The sequence below is a fragment of the Symsagittifera roscoffensis genome, chromosome 2 (genome assembly GCF_963678635.1).
Source record: "Symsagittifera roscoffensis chromosome 2, txSymRosc1.1, whole genome shotgun sequence".
NCBI lineage: Eukaryota > Metazoa > Xenacoelomorpha > Acoela > Convolutidae > Symsagittifera > Symsagittifera roscoffensis.
The window spans coordinates 79,355,349-79,371,385 of NC_087063.1; the positions used below are offsets into that span (position 1 = coordinate 79,355,349).

Below are 16,037 nucleotides of genomic sequence, written 5' to 3' on the forward strand. Positions count from 1 at the left end.
AGTGAAGGTAGTGATGATGGAAGTGGCAAAGGAGAGCAGAGGGGGCTCATATATAACGATAGAGGACCTAGCACCATATGGCGAGGAGTCTGTAGAGTTCCTGGTGAATGATGAGTTGTTTTATCATGCAGGAGACATGACCGTACCGGCGCGGCCGGACTCGGGCACTGACTCACGACAAGGACCTTCAGGACCCAGGCCGAAACCTGATGCGGACGACGATGAATTGATGGATCAGGACGATAACGATGACGAGGACGGAAGTAAGACGGAAAAACCGGGAAAGACTGATCTAGGAGCGTTGGAGAGGGACTTGCTAGAATAACGGTTCAGTGAAGACGACGATGGGGAAGTCGATGGGAGTTTATTGCTGATGGCACCCTCGTCCTTCATGTCTCCTACAAAGGAGGCGTCGGCCGACTTATCCCCGATAGACCCAATAAGCCAGGCGAGAGAGTGCCAAAGCAGGGATCCGCAGAGATTGCTCCATGAGTCACCAAGGAGGAGAAAAATCGAAGAATCAATGAGGGTATCCTTCCTGAGCACGTTGCCGGAAGAGGAATGGGAGAGATATCAGAGTGAGCTAGAAGGCAAGACAGGGACAACCTGGAGCCGAGTGAATTTCATGGAAAGATCATGGGACGTGATAAGGCGATATGGGACGCAGTCCATAATGAAGGTGGGGTTGAACCAGCCCATCATGCGTGAGGTCCTGGAGAAAATAGTGAACTCCATGGAGTCGGATGTTCTGACCGAGTCAGTAACAGAAGACAGTGCCGATGATCAGCAGGTTGCAAAGAAATTACCTGTTAGACGAGCCAGGAAGGGGTTGAAGCGACTAAAAGGGAAGACTGGAAGTCAAGCCATGAACCCGAGAGTGGTGAAGTCGAGAGCCAACGCAGTGGTGACCTCTTTAACGAGCGCAGGTCGTTCAGGCGAGAGCGGGCAAGGAGATAGTGCAACGCTGACAGGGGGAGAAAAAGAGAATCTGATACCCCCTATGCTCTTGGCTGGTCTGACCACGACTGCCGTAAGATCAAAGAAAACAGCACGAACCCTGGCAGACACTAAATTAGAGATGGAGATCATCAGTCAATGTGGATCTGGAGGACTTGAAGATTACAGGCCCTCGCGGTCCAACATAGCCAAGTTGAAGCTGGAAGGACAACTCGACGTGGTCGAGTACAGTCGAGTTACTGTGCCAGAATCAGTCCACCTGGGAGATCCAGCAGGAGGTTATGTGGAAATGTTGAAAGCGAGAAACTCCGAGAGAGGGCACCTGATGGCTTGGTGCGAGAAGCGAGCCATGCAGGAATATCTGAAAGAGCTCACGGAGAACTCAAACTTAAATCGAAAAGAATACGGCACGGTAATGTCCTCTGAAGCGAACGAAGTCGGATTGGAAAAATTGCTAGAAATCTCCTGGAGGGCGGCCCTCCAGAGATACTTCGACGAGGCCATGCATGCACCTGCTACAGTGGCGGCATACCTGGCTCATCCTTGCGTGAGAACTGATCTGCAAGTACGGTTGGCTTGGTGCTTGATGGGCATCAAGAGAGCGGAGTATGAAGCCAGTAATGATTCGAAATCACGGGAACAGGAACTGGAGTTGATGGAAGCTCTGCGAGCGTTGATTTCGAAAGACGATTCTGCGATAGTATGGGCTAAGCGTAAGGATGCCCTTTGCTTTGTCAGGTTCGTGGTGGATCGTATCCCCACTCCTGTTTTGGGAGAATGCATAAAGATCATTCGGCAAAAGGGAGCTGATTGTGAAAGGAACTTCCTTAGGGCACTCCTGGAACTGTATCAGGACATGCCGTTGACTGTGCCAAACAAGGAGTCGAATGACATGGAAAGCTATCGCAAGTTGGAAGAGGTGAGAAGATATTCCAACAAAGAATTGAAAGTGAGCCGAGAGTTGATTGAAGCGGTCAGAGGACAAAAAGAGTTTGCAACACTAGGGAAACTGAAATCGTTCCAATATGTGTCTGGCATACCGGGGATGGCGTATAATCCCTTCGTGAATGAAGAAGCCAGGGAAGCGTACTTCGACTATGAGCAAGTCATTATACTCGATTTCTGGGTTGAACGTATTAAAGAAACTGGGATGCTGATGGTGGAACAACCCAAGCTGGGAATTATCTTGGAAGAACGAGTGGTCGAGCCCTCGGTTCCCGAGCTAAAGGGGCAAGTGAGTTTTGATTGTGGTTCTTGGGACGGTCCCTTGAAAACCAGTCTAGTGACGATGTGGGAACTCATGAAGCCCTTGTGGTGTCCTCATCCTAACGCCGGCTTAATCTGGGACATGACAGCGGATGTCATGTTAGACCGGGATGATGACGCGAGTCTACATGATCTGGCCATGATACACCATCTGCCGGGCATGAAGTTGACGAAGCAGAAGAGCAATCCATCCACGGAGCTGCCTGAGGAAAGTCCATCGAGCGATTGGTTGAAGCAAGGCACATGCTTGGCTCAACAAATTAGGATGGAAGGGCATGTTTGCAACTTGGGACACTGCCTGATTACGCTGAGCGAGCAGCATCGACAACTGGCACGACTGTACGGAAGATTGAGCATGGCAGATAAGAGTGCCATGGAGTTGGTCGCAGACTGCCATGGGGTGACAGACGTAAACTTGATCACAGCCCTGGGATTTTGTAGCATGACGAGTTCGATAGAATCGCTTGAGCGCCTAGAACGTGCCCATGAGCTAGTGACGTCCCTCAGCGTGGAGGTATTCCCTGGAGCGTTACAGACAGAGCAGAAGATTGGGGGCTTGCGAGAAGCTCTAGAAAATGAAATGAATCTGAAGGATAGTGAAGCCTATCACAGACCTACTGGTTCAAAATATATGGTGGGTTCAAGCTCCGCGCCATACTGTAATAGCAAGTATCCTACGCACATGGTGGTAATGGATGCGAGGACGCAACAAGTGTTGGTTGACCAACTTTTCTCTGTGCCAAAGTGCGTGAGGTTGGCCAGAATGTCGGAAAGGTCATATGACTTGTTGGCAAAGATCTTTCGGGCAGTCCCGAAGAAGTCTGAAGGCGAGTTGCAAGACGTAGTGGGTGAAGAGTTTCTGAGATTAAACGAAGGCAATGTGAGTGAGTTCCAGAAACAGAAAGCGAGTGGAGCCTTACCCACTGAATTCCCCACAATAGAAGAAAAAGACGACTTACATAGAATTCTGATGGAGGTGGAACCGTTGCTGGGAGCCTCAGGGTATCGGACCCGAAGGAACATAGTGAGAACCCATGGGGAGTATCCTTGCCACTGCTTGGCGCAGACGTTGTGGTACCCCAAACGCGGGAATCTGATGCTAGTATGGGACGTGGAGGAGTTGTACTCCACGGGGTTGCCCGATCAGAATCAACAAGTGTCAATCGTGGTGGTTAGTGCCATGCTGACAGTGAGATGGCTGGAGGCTAACGCGGACACAAGTCAGCAGGAGACGGCCGTGCCGACTCCTGAACAGCTGAGCAACATAAAAATGAGTCGTGAATTGGATCTTTTCAGAACCACCTGCAAGGTTCTGAGGATACCTAAAGCCATTGAAAGAATATGGTCAAGGCAAAGATTGATGCCTTGGTTCCGTGCAGTGATGACATCATGGATGTATGAAGGCGCGAAGCGTCACATGTCGAGGAACACGGAAGCCTATCAATCTTTCCAGCTAGATATAGGACCAGGAGCCTATAAGAGAGCTTTCTTGACGCACAGAAACGCGGTCACCACAGCGGTGAAGCGGGTAGCTGGAGCGCCTTGTGTTACTGAAGATGAGAGGAAAGAGGTCTTAAGAGCTGACCTAGAACGAAAAGTGAGCCGATGTCTTCACAACAGCTTTTGCAGGAACCGGGAGCAGAAGGTGAATGTGGACTTGCTACCTTGCTGCAAACCGAGGCTGTTGGAACAGGAGAGTTGGGGCACGGCCCGCAACTCCATGGACATGCTGGAGAAAGTGTTGGAAGACAGCGAAGATCAGGATGGAGAAGTGATGGAGTGAAGATGACCAAAGAAGAGAAGAGAAGGAGAGAAAACTTGATTGTATTTGTGTGCTAAAACTTAAACCAGTCAACCAAGTTTTGGTTATTGAACCTTTCTGTTTTGATTTAGTTTGGTCAAAACAGACTTTGAAAATGTTGCAATTGTTAAAATTGTTGAAATTCTTGATTTTAGTTATGGCTATTTATGTATGTATATGAGGAATCTAGGTGAGTATATTTACCTATTTATTCACGACTGAAGTTTTTAACCTGTGTAAGACACAAATTCACTGTGTGGCGACATGGTAAGTTTGAGTAAACTCGCTCGGGAAGAATGGGTAACTCAATAACTTTCCTAGCCACAGAGTTTCTTAGTTTTATTATTGAAAGGACCGCATAAATGACTGATTATACTTGGTGAGTAATGTTAAGTTAATTTTAACGGTTGCGTGGCCGTGCCACGTCCCACTTTTTAATCACAAAGAGCGAAAAGAAGTTTTATGGCAAGACGACGTAAATAGTCAGAAAAGAAATTTTATCTAGGACACACCTCATGGTGCAGATTTTGTGAAAATGTTGAAAGTCAGTGAGATGTAGTACGATGCCATTTGTGAACACGTAGTGAGTTGAAGTGGGGTAGATAAATTTCATTTTCTTATGCGATTTGTAAGATTGATTACAGAAAACTGGATAACTACTTGACGATAACCCGGTGTTATGCGATCAATAGGGACATTGATGGGGACTGTCCGGGGAGTATGTGCCATTCTGCCAGACTGGCACAGTGCAACCTTCCGACGAAGCACGAATCAGAGAGAAAAGGCCTTAACAGCAAAAAAGTGCTTGAAAGGAGGGTCAGAATATTCTGGAATATTTATTTTTAAAATTTCGATTTTCAAGTTGATATTTCTGAGAAATACGAAAAACGGCCATTTTGAGCCAAAAAGTGACGAAAATTAGAACAACGACAGAAATAGTGAAAAACAGTCGTACCAGAGACGGAAAACACGAAGCCTCTTATCGTGGCAACAACGCACGATAAGACACTTGTTAACAGATATTGGTGGAGAAGGAGGCTTGAGTGGGGGAAGAAATATACCACGGAACCCTCCCGGGACACAAATTAGAGGAGATAAGAGCGTTATCTCAGGAATATTACGGGAGCGGAGGCTTGGTCCCCCAGAGACTGTTTTATGTGAAGGGACTGTATAAACTAACTTTATAGCTGCTGGAATGTCATAGATCTCTTAATTAACACCGTTATTGTTTGATATTTCAGAATATGAGTAGCTAGGAAGAGGAAAGGGTCAATCCATCTCCAATGGATTTAATATAAAACTGTCACACAAAAATATGTTAAAATAGGTTGTTCGAGCCGTGTTTTTAATGACAATCACGTAGTCTGAGGATCCGAGACTCAGCTATGTGGTTGTGTTCGCATGTAAACGAAAGCTGATCAAAAGTCGTTTGACTGATGGCCTAAAAATAGTAACTTTTTACTTTGCCCTAAACAGACCAGAAAATCAACTGGCAAGGTCGAGACGGTGAAAAACGAGTAGGATTAAGGTAACTGAGGGAAACGGACTTTATCCTCCACGGTATTTATCCTCCAGGCGATATCCTCCACCATTATCCTCCATTTCTCAAACAGGGACTTTTTCCTCCATTTTTATCCCCCATTTTTATGAATTTGGATGTTCATGGTCAGCTGCATAAAAAAGATGGGAGCTGTGCGACCAGTGGTTCAAAAGTTATGACCCGAGCCGTAAACAAGCTCAAAATGAGGTCCAAAACTGACGAAGTTGCTTCAGTTGGCTTGACAGTTAACAAAGCTTGCTCGTAGAGCTTCCGGGGTAGGCCCATTCGCTTTCTCGTGAAAAATAGGTCTTAGAACCACCTTAGATGAGCTTGCGAGACCCTTGGTTGAGCTGCAGGATCGACTGATCGCCTGGAGGATATCGCCTGGAGGATAATTACCGTGGAGGATAAAGTCCTGTACCCGGTAACTGACGCCTGCCAGTCGTTAATAGGTACTTTTCCTACGCTCCGTCGTTGTGTAGTATTTGGGCGAATGTTACACCATACATTCTCGCCGGCTGAGAACCCGTAGATCTGCATTTACTGTATAAATCGGATGAGATCTTCCCCGCACGAACTAGTGACATGAGGTTTCTATTGAACGTCGACTCAATCGCATTTAGAACATCCTTCTTTCTAGAATCATCAAAAGGCTTGAACTGTTCTCCATTCAGAACTTCTAAGAGTCGTTCGCTATAATCTCCGGCAGACATCAAACAGTAGCCAGCACCCTTATCAAAAGGGACAGCCTTCAAGTTGTTCTTTTTGAGATAAGAGGTAACCATTTTTACTGCGCGGTCAGGCCTCTGTCTCTTCATCTGCTTGAGATAACCAACAATCAACGCGTTCACTTCGTTCATAGCATCAATATTTGAGTCATCATTTTTCATTTGAGCCAGTACTTTGTCGATATCTGCCAAAAAATGCATCTCATTGAATTGGTCCTCATTGAATGCATCCAAGAACAGGGTACTTGGGACCCAATGAAAGCAGATCAATAACATACTTCGGTGGCTCCAAATCACCAATATTTTTTTGTTGTGTCTATCATGAATAGTAAGGCGTTTCGCTCTGGTGTCCCTACGCGAATGCGTTATTGAGAGCATACGCTTGGCGCGGAGTGCTCGTTAACGGTTCTGCCGGTCATGATGTTAAAAAGGGTCACAATTTTGATCGTAACGATCTTGTTTGATATAAATGCCTGTAACAACAATATAACTAACAACAATAGCGGGAGGGTCTGATCACATCTCGTCTGGGTGGATGATTTCTACTGATTTCATAATTTTTCTGTTTTTGGTTTTTACTTTTTTTTTGTTTTGGTTTTTTCTTGGGTAGTATACTACGGTTGTTTGTTTCTTGTATAAGTATAAGTGTTTTCGGTCATATACCGCTCCGGGAACGACGGGACGGCCGATCCCCCGACCCTTCACGATACGTGAAATTTCGGTCTTAACTGGCTTCAGCGTTCGGAACTATCCTCCCACCCCTGTGCTAAGGGCCTTATTTAGAGCATCCGCTTGGCGCGGAGTGCTCTTTAACGGTTCTGCCGGTCATGATGTTAAAAGAATAATACCCAGGAGCGCCATTAAAACATTCGCTCGGATGTACATATCGACGCAAAATAAAGGTAGGTTGTAAAACGACTGGCTAGCGTCTAAACACAGCTCTACATGCTTTTAACCGTCTCTGCCAAAGCCAGTTCTTGGTGTGGTCCTTTAACATTGGTTCGACAAAATCATTACTGTTTTGGGCTATCGGTCAGAACGCTCAGATTAACTTAGTTACATGCAAAATAGTGAGCTCATGGCTGAGTCTCAGTATCCCCAGACCACGAGGTCACTTCTAAAAACAGGGCTGCTACTTATTTATCATATTACTGTTGTTTTTGTTCAGTAGATAAAAATCATCATATCCATCGGAAGATATTTTAAGTTGTTTCTTTGTTGACTTTTACCTCTTTTATTTTAGATGAAAGCTGGATTTCTCTCCTGATGCTAACAAGCTGTGAGAGGTTTACCAGGCTAGCTGTGCGTAGTCTTTCTATGACGACTTATTCAAGAATCGAAGAAAAGTTAATCAGAAACTTTGGGCCTACCTTTTTGCAAATCATCAATGAAAGTAATAATCACAATGTACCAAAAGGATCTGAGACTCATTTCAAAGTCATCATTGTGTCGAAAGATTTCGAAGACGTCTCTTTGTTGAAAAGGCACCGAGCCGTGAACGATTGTTTGAAAGAGGAGCTTGCACAATCCGTGCATGCCCTTTCAATTGTGGCAAAAACACCAGCTCAATGGGCGGAAAATTCAAAAGTCGAGAAGAGTCCGCCTTGTCTTGGAGGCTCTCAAAGATAGTTCCGAAAGGGTACCCCTTAAAACTACCCTCATTTTCCCCCAAATTGATACACATTGTTTTGAGCTTCTGCTGGTAGAGTTAACCATTTGCATTTTAATATGAAAACTAAATGACGTGTTGATAGTGTTTAGTTTCCTGCTTCAAATGATTTTAATTAGCTTTGTTGGTACAAGCCGTGAGCTGTATTTTTTTAAAATCAAATTTTGTAAGGCGAAAATTGACTATTGCATAAGCTGAGACTCAGTCGTTCTTAAGTGTAAATCTTATTTTATATAGAGAGTTGCAAAAAGAGAGTTTTATATAGAGAGTTGCAAAGTTGCACGCAATGTTGTAGCTGTATCGAATGCAACGTTTAAAAAATTCTTAACGTTTAAGAGAAGGCCAAGAATGTTCTAGAACTTTCAAATTTTCTTAAGCTGGGCATATTCTAGAATTGTTTTTGACCAAAATTCAATTCTGTAGACAAGATGAACTCAATTCATTTTCAAGGCTAGACAGTGCCTGTCCATTTTTTCCGAAATTTGCGTTCTTAGATTGATATACTCGGAAACGAACTAACTAAAAACAGCTACCTCCTTGTTAGAAAAACTAGCTGTTTGCAAACCGATATGCACTATGAATTGTTTAGAAAATTATCAAAGGTTCATCGCTTGCATAGGTTGCTTAGAAAAACATAAACTTTTCTCTAATCGATTTGCTCTGTGAAAACTTGAGGTAATTCAAAGGTTCAATGCCTCAATAGCTCGCTCAGAAAAATTTTTTCGCAAACCGATTTCCCCTTGGAAATAAATTGAGAAATTAGCCTAATTGTTGTGATAAACTTATTAAATAGTGTTCCAGATCCAATGGAATTCTGAACGCGCCGTGTTGTGCGTTCCGTCCAGCCATCTGCTATCGACTTCTATCCTATTCTGTTATTTACTATCGGACTGGAGTCTATCGAAATGACTAACAAAGAAAGAAAAAACACCGCAAAGTACCCATGTGGCGCATGCGCTGAAGAATGCAAAACCAATACTATCCAATGTTTTGCATGCAAGATTTGGTTTCATCAACAATGCTCCGGAGTACCAGCTCAAGCTAGTACCCATATTGGAAGAGTGAAAGATCTACTATGGTTTTGTGAACCTTGCCTCATTACTCAAACTGAAAAAACAGACTGCTCCCCCATTATCCAAAAACAAGTTGAAACAATATCTGCGCAACTGAACGAAGTTAAAGCACAACTGGACAACATGACAAAAGAAAATCATTCTCTCAACCAACCCCAATCAGTGCAGACAGAGATAACAAAACGATCCATCCGGGTTACAGGCATTGAGGAGAGTACAGAAGAAAATGTTTATCACAGAAAAGCTGATGATATGAAAAAACTCAAAATGTTGCATCGAAGCTTGGTTTTCCTGAACTCAAGGTTAACAGCGTTATCAGAGCTGGAAAGTTTGATAAACAACGTCATCGAATGATGATAGTGGAACTCACTAACCGCAGTGACGCTGAACTACTAGTCTCAAAGGCTATGATGGATAAACTTGGCACTTCTTCCGACATATGGATATCACCAGACCTCTCAAAAGAAGAAAGACTATTGGAAAAAAAAGTTCTGAAGAAACGACGTGAACTCATTGACGCTAAAACAGATCGGAAAAGAATCAAAGTTCGGAACCTGACTCTATTTTTGGATGGTTAAGCAGTCCTTGTATGACTATGCAGGGCCCCTTCATTACTACTTCTCAATGCCAGATCACTGAAAAAACGAAACGGACTCGCCAATCTTACTGTAGACCTTACTCGACTGAACCCCGATTTGTGCCTGATTACAGAAACCTGGCTCAATGAAACAATTACTGATGACACTTTAAACTTCCATGGTTATGACTTGTTCAGAATGGACAGAAACTTCGAAGCTTGCCAAAAAACGAGGGCCGGTGGTGTATGCATCTACTCAGAAAAGAACTCAGAAAAGAACTCAACGCAGTACCTTACAACCCGGAGTTCACCGACCCAGTCGACGCGTTTGCTGAAGTAATTTGGTTGAAATACAACCGATCGTATATGACGACTAAAGTCGGATGCACCTACTACCCGCCGGACTCAAAAAGAGACAACGCTTCTGCTGATATATCCTTAATGTGCGTGAAGAATTGCAAACAAAGTACCCGAACAACACCTTCATATTAGCTGGAGACTTGAACAAATTTAACCATAATCTTCTCACAGACTACTCGGACTTGTACCTACTTAAAAGCCCCCCTACGAGAGATCAAAACCAACTGGACAAAAAACTTTGCAGTGACCCAAATACTTATAAAGAGCCACAAACACTGAACAGTTTACTCTTATCGGATCATATGGCAGTGTTTTGCGAACCAACGACTGAAACCAACCACAGAACCAAGATAACCATACGAAAAACGGGCACTCCTGAAAGAATGTGTCTTGGGTTGCAATTAGACAAGCTTAATTTCGAGAACCTGGACTACTGCGATGCTGAACAAGCTTTCAACATACTTCACAGAACTCTACTTGATCTATTAGATACTTATTGTCCCAAGAAAAAAGTTCGACTTTCTAGCAAAGACCCCAGTTTCATGACAGCTAAACTCAAGTGCCTCTTGAATAAAAAATACAAGTTGAAGAAAAAGGGAAGGAACATCGACTCAATAGAACTGGCAGTTAAAGACGAAATCAAGAATAGCCTGACTGGTAATAAACGAGGATCAGGAGCATGGTGGAAAGAAGTTAACTTCCTTATGGGTAGAAAAGATATGGGTCAAAGTAGTAAGGATGACCCTGATTCACTGAATGACTACTTTGCCGAAATTTGTACAGCCACAAATTATAGAGAGCCTATCGTGAGTGACACAACACAAAAAGAAACACCTTCTTTCAACTTGAATCAAATATATGAAGGCCTCATAAGAATCTGGAAAACAGCATGTGGACCCGTTGAAATACCTTTTTGGGTATGGAGCGAAAACGCACATTCCCTAGCAGAACCGGTCATGAAAATTTTCAACAGATCTCTAGAAACAAATATAGTTCCCAGCCTGATGAAACGATCTAGAATATTCCCTATCCCCAAAGGCAAAAAACCATCAGAAGCTTCCGACTACCGCCCAGTCTCCATCACTCCAGTTATTTCCCGGTTTTTCGAGAGAATGATAATGAATTGCTTCGTATCAGAACAGTACAACTACTATCTGCCCAGAAACCAGCATGGTTTTAGAAAACATGCGTCGACGACAACAGCAATGATTTCCTTACAACAATAAACAGCGACTTTTCAGAAGACCAAAGCCGACTCTGAGAATTTTGTCTGTTGACTTCAGTAAAGCATTTGACAGGGTCTAACACCACATTGTCATAGAAAAATTGAGCCAAGTCACCCCAGAAATAAACCCTTTTATCATAAATTGGGTTGCTAGCTTTCTAAAAACAGATAAGTTTTTACCGAATGCAACAACCGAAAATCTCGAACCGCAATCTTAAGTCAAGGTGTCCCACAAGGCACAGTTTTAGGGCCGATCTTGTTTAATATCGCTACGTCAGAATTAGATATGGAACCAGTAAATAAGGCTGAAATGATAAAGTTTGCTGATGACTCGTACATTATCATACCAGTTTATGGATCGCAAGATGATTCCAGAAACGCGATGCAGCATATTAAACAATGGTGTTCAGATAACGATTTTCTCGTCAACGATAAGAAGTCAAAAGTTACGACAATACACAGCTCGCCCTCTCAATGTTCACCCCCAGTCTTGAGTAACGTTGAAGATGTCGAAGAAATGAAAATACATTCGTTACATTCGATTATAAACTCACATTCCAGCCACATATCAACAATTTGTGTAAAAAGTTATCAAGTTCATGTAATCTTCTGTCAAGACTCAAAAGTTTTGGAATGAAACTATCAGATTTGGAACATATTTACGAGTCTCTAATAGAGAGCCAAATAACCTATGCCTTACCAGTTTGGGCTTGCGCAAACATAACTACGCTAAAATCCATTGACTGTGTTCAAGAAAAGGCAATAAAACTTGGTATCATTAGAAAATTTAATCCTATCGACTCACTAATTGAAAGAACGGATGCCAGCCTATTTCAACAAGCAGGAAAAAACAACTTCCATATTTTACACCATCTCGTGCCTCAACGTGAAGACTATTCCACAAGCCGCCTGAGAAATAGAATGGCACATGCACAATATCAGAAACTAGAAAAACACATGAAACTTTTCCCCCAGCGCGCCACTAGATGCAACCTTTATAAAGTTTAATTTTGTTAAGTGTCATGTATTCATAAGTTATATGTGTTTATAACTTAATTAACATTTCTTCTTCTTCTTTCGTCGCATCCCCGAGCTTTTCGCAAACCGACTTTCCATTGAAACAAATTGAAAAATTCAAAAGTTTCGTCGCATCAATCGTGTGCTCAGAAAAACGTTGAAATATTTCATGTTATCTCATAGATCGAATCGTTTTGCAAAAAAACTTAATTTTTTAAAGCAAAGCTTTCGCAAACATTTTGTGAGCAAGCTTTTTGCAAAATTACTTCAAGTATTTCAAGTTTTCAGAGCTTTAATAGCTCGCTTAGATAAACTTAAGCTTTTCGCAAAATTATTCGGTCTAGGAAACAACCTTAAATATTTCCATATTTCATAGCTTTAAAAGCTTGCTTAGAAAAATTTCAACTTTTCTAAAAACCGATTCAGTTTATAAATTAACTTGAAATTGTTCAAAGTTTCATAGCTCTATTAGGTTGCTAAGAAAAACTTAACTTTTCGTGAACCGATTTGGTCAACAAAATAACTTGAAATATTTCAAAGCTTTATAGCTTGACTAGCTTGCGTCGAAAACCTTCAAGCTTTTCCCAAACTGATTCGCTTTTTGAAATAAATCAAAATTTCATAGCTTTAAAAAGCTTGATTAGAAAAACTTCAACTTTCAGTCTATGAACCCATTCAGTCTATGAGTTAATTTGAATTAATTCGAAGTTTCATAGCTTCACAAGCTTGCTTAGAAAATTTTAAGCTTTTCGCAAACTGATTCGGGATACAAAGTAACTTGAATCATTTTTTACCTAAAAAAAGCTTGCTAAAAAGTTTTTCATAAGAACTGATTCAATCAACCAAGTTTTTTTTTGAAAATTCTAAGTTACATAGCTTGAATTATGGCTAAATGCGTGATGTTACGATGTGAAGTTTGAAGAACAAATCTGTTCATATTCGTCGGTTTTTTCACCATACCAAATTTCATGGCAATATAGCAACGTTAAATAAGCCTTGCTAAATTGAGTTTGAAAGGGGTGGACTGGAAAAGAGCCGCTAATTAAACCATAGGCAGACTGTTAGGGTTGAAACGAATTGTTCGATAATTAAATGACTTTCGTTGATGGAAGTGTCGTTATGACATGTTGTAGATGTGGATTTCGAAAACGATGTGAATTACGAATAACAAGATTGAAACAAAAGTGAGTTTTCATTTCAGATTTTTCATTGAAATATTAAAAGCCACTGTTGATTCAGTTTTTACACTTGCGAAGCGAATTGTATTACTACGAAGTTTCTTTTTTTTTCGCAATCTATGTCGCAAATGTTGGTGCCACTTTTTGGACACCTTATCAACTTTTGATAGCATGTGCTTTGACTCTCGGTTAGTAATAAGTTAACATAGTTGATGTATTTCCCATTATTCAAATGAACCGAAAAATAAGCTATTTGCTTAAAAATCTCAGTACAATAATAGAAAATTGATTTCAGAAATTTTCAAACTCTATGTATCTTTATGCCTTCCAATTTATTGCATGCCAAATTGTGTCTTTTTGTTCCCACAGACGAAAATAACGGAATATTTGTGCTCGAGGTGGTTTTTTAAGACAAATTTCGACTTTTTAACTAGCCATTTTTGACGGAATTTTTATATCATTCAAAAGATATTGTTGTCGGGAACTTAAATTTAAATTAACTTTTATGCTGAGATTTAATTCGTTTTCGAAATCGTTCCAAATTGGCTGAAGCAAGCTTATTTGCCAAAATTGATTTGTTACTAGGAGCGAAATTTGTCACTTTGCACCTTTTAAGGCAAAAAATCTCAAATTTTTTTGAAATGTTCATATTTTTTGAAAAATTCATCAATTTTCACAAAGGCAACGCAGCTCTGACCTTAAAACGCAGTCGGAACATTCAGGGCTTGGCCCTGATACGAGCAGCCTTGTTGTAGTGATTGCCTATTTGCTGAATCGATTTGGCAATTAGTATATGTCGCTGCTTTATTGGTGGCTAGTTTTTTATGTTAAATGAAAGTCTTAATGCACTATGGACGCAACGTTTTAATTTTTTAACCGAGGCAAACGTGTAAAAAAACTTAAATCAGAACTTAATTGAGAGTCATTTAGAGCAGCCATCGAGCTCAATGGTTAGGTTAAAACTTTCAATCATTCTAAGTACTGGAATGTTCGTTCTAGAATTCTATCTTAAAAATGGTCAAAACGCTTTAAATGAGATGAACTCGATTCGACTTCAAGGCTAGGCAGTACCTGCCCACTTTTTTTGTCCAAATTGTTGCGTTTACTGGTTCATTCCAGTCTAAAATTAATTAATTAAAAAGAGCAACCTCCAAGCATACAAAATCAACTTTTAGCAAACTGATGTCCGCTATGAAATAACTTGAAATATTTCAAAGGTTCATTGATTGAACACCTTGATAGGAAAACTTCTACTTTTTGCGAAACGATTCAGTCTAAGAAACAACATGAAATATTCAAGCCTTCATAGTTCGAATGGCTTCATTATTAGAAATGCATTTTTTCGCCTTAAGATTTGCTTCAAAAAATAACTTGATTTGTTACAAAATTTCATAACTGGAATAGTTTGCTCAAGAAAAACGTGAATTTTTCATGAAATTATTTGGTCCAGGAATCATTTTGAAATAAATTAAAAGTTCATCGCTTGATCCTTTGAATAGAAAAACTAAAAATTTTTGCTGACCGATTCGCTTCATGAAATTACTTTGAATACTGAAGCTTAATTGCTTGAACAGCTTGCTTAGAAAAACTTCTGTTTTTCGCACTCCGATTCGTTGCGCGAAATTAACTTGAGGGCCTTAAATTTCCGTAGCTTGAATAGCTTACTCCTAAAAAATTCATTTTGTTTGAACTGATTCGTTCTATGAAACATGGAAGTTTTCAAACCGATTTACGACCTGGCTCAGCTTCAGATTTTGAAGTTTATGACTTGATAAGAACAGCATCTATTTTTTTTGCGAGCTGATTGATTACGGGAGAAGTGCTTGCTAGTGATTTTGATTTAGTTTTTATCTACAGGGTGTTCACAAAACGTTTACTTCACAAATATTTAGCCTATCTTTTTGCAGTTTTGATGATAATTCTGATGAAGCTGGATTTTTTAGTTACTTGTTTTTTGCGGTCATCGAAACTTACTGGACTTTGTATTAAACACGCTGCTATTGTACTGACTTTAAAAAAATCGATAAAAAGACCTTCATTAAATGATCAAACTCGTTTTCTCAAGTTCGGTTAAATTAAAAAAATTATTGACTATGAAATACAGTTTGGAGTTTTCATGGCATGATTACAGTGAATTTAATGTGCGAATTTTCAAGTTTTAGTTATACCATCAAAACAGTTCATATAGTTCAGTTGAAAACTAAGGAGACACTACAATTCAGCCTGTTTCCTTCTATATTTTCAGTAAACGAGTGACCCGGATGTAGTTTTGGCTAAATGATTTGCAAGATAATTTGCTTAATATGAATGGTGGTAAAATTCGAGACAATTCTTGGCATGCGTTTTTGTAAAAACTAAACCGAACTTGGGAGAAACGTGTTGAAACGTATGTTCAAGCTCATTTTGCTTGGCTATTTCATATCAGTACTAAAGCAGCTTGTTCAGCACATAATGCAATGACAACTCAAACCCCGAAAGATTGCGTGAACAAAAACAATCCTACTCAATGAAATCTGCAATAGGCAAGGTTTTTTGTCTGCGAAAAGAGTGGCTTCAAAAAATCAAATATCTGAAGTATTCCCGATCATTCTCAACAAGCATTGATTTCACTAGCAAAAGACAGGATAGTGACTGGAAATGATTTTT

At 40.8% G+C, this 16,037-nt stretch overlaps 1 protein-coding gene across 1 annotated transcript in view; it reads left to right on the forward strand.

Moving 5' to 3' along the window:
• The first annotated feature begins 8,730 nt into the window (after positions 1 to 8,730).
• LOC134840597 (hepatocyte growth factor-regulated tyrosine kinase substrate-like) overlaps positions 8,731 to 16,037 on the forward strand; it is a 73,442-nt gene continuing 66,135 nt past the window's right edge. Inside the window, exon 1 of the mRNA XM_063856515.1 lies at positions 8,731 to 8,752. The gene's annotated coding sequence lies outside the window, so the exon portion shown is untranslated. The remainder of the gene's footprint in view (positions 8,753 to 16,037) is intronic.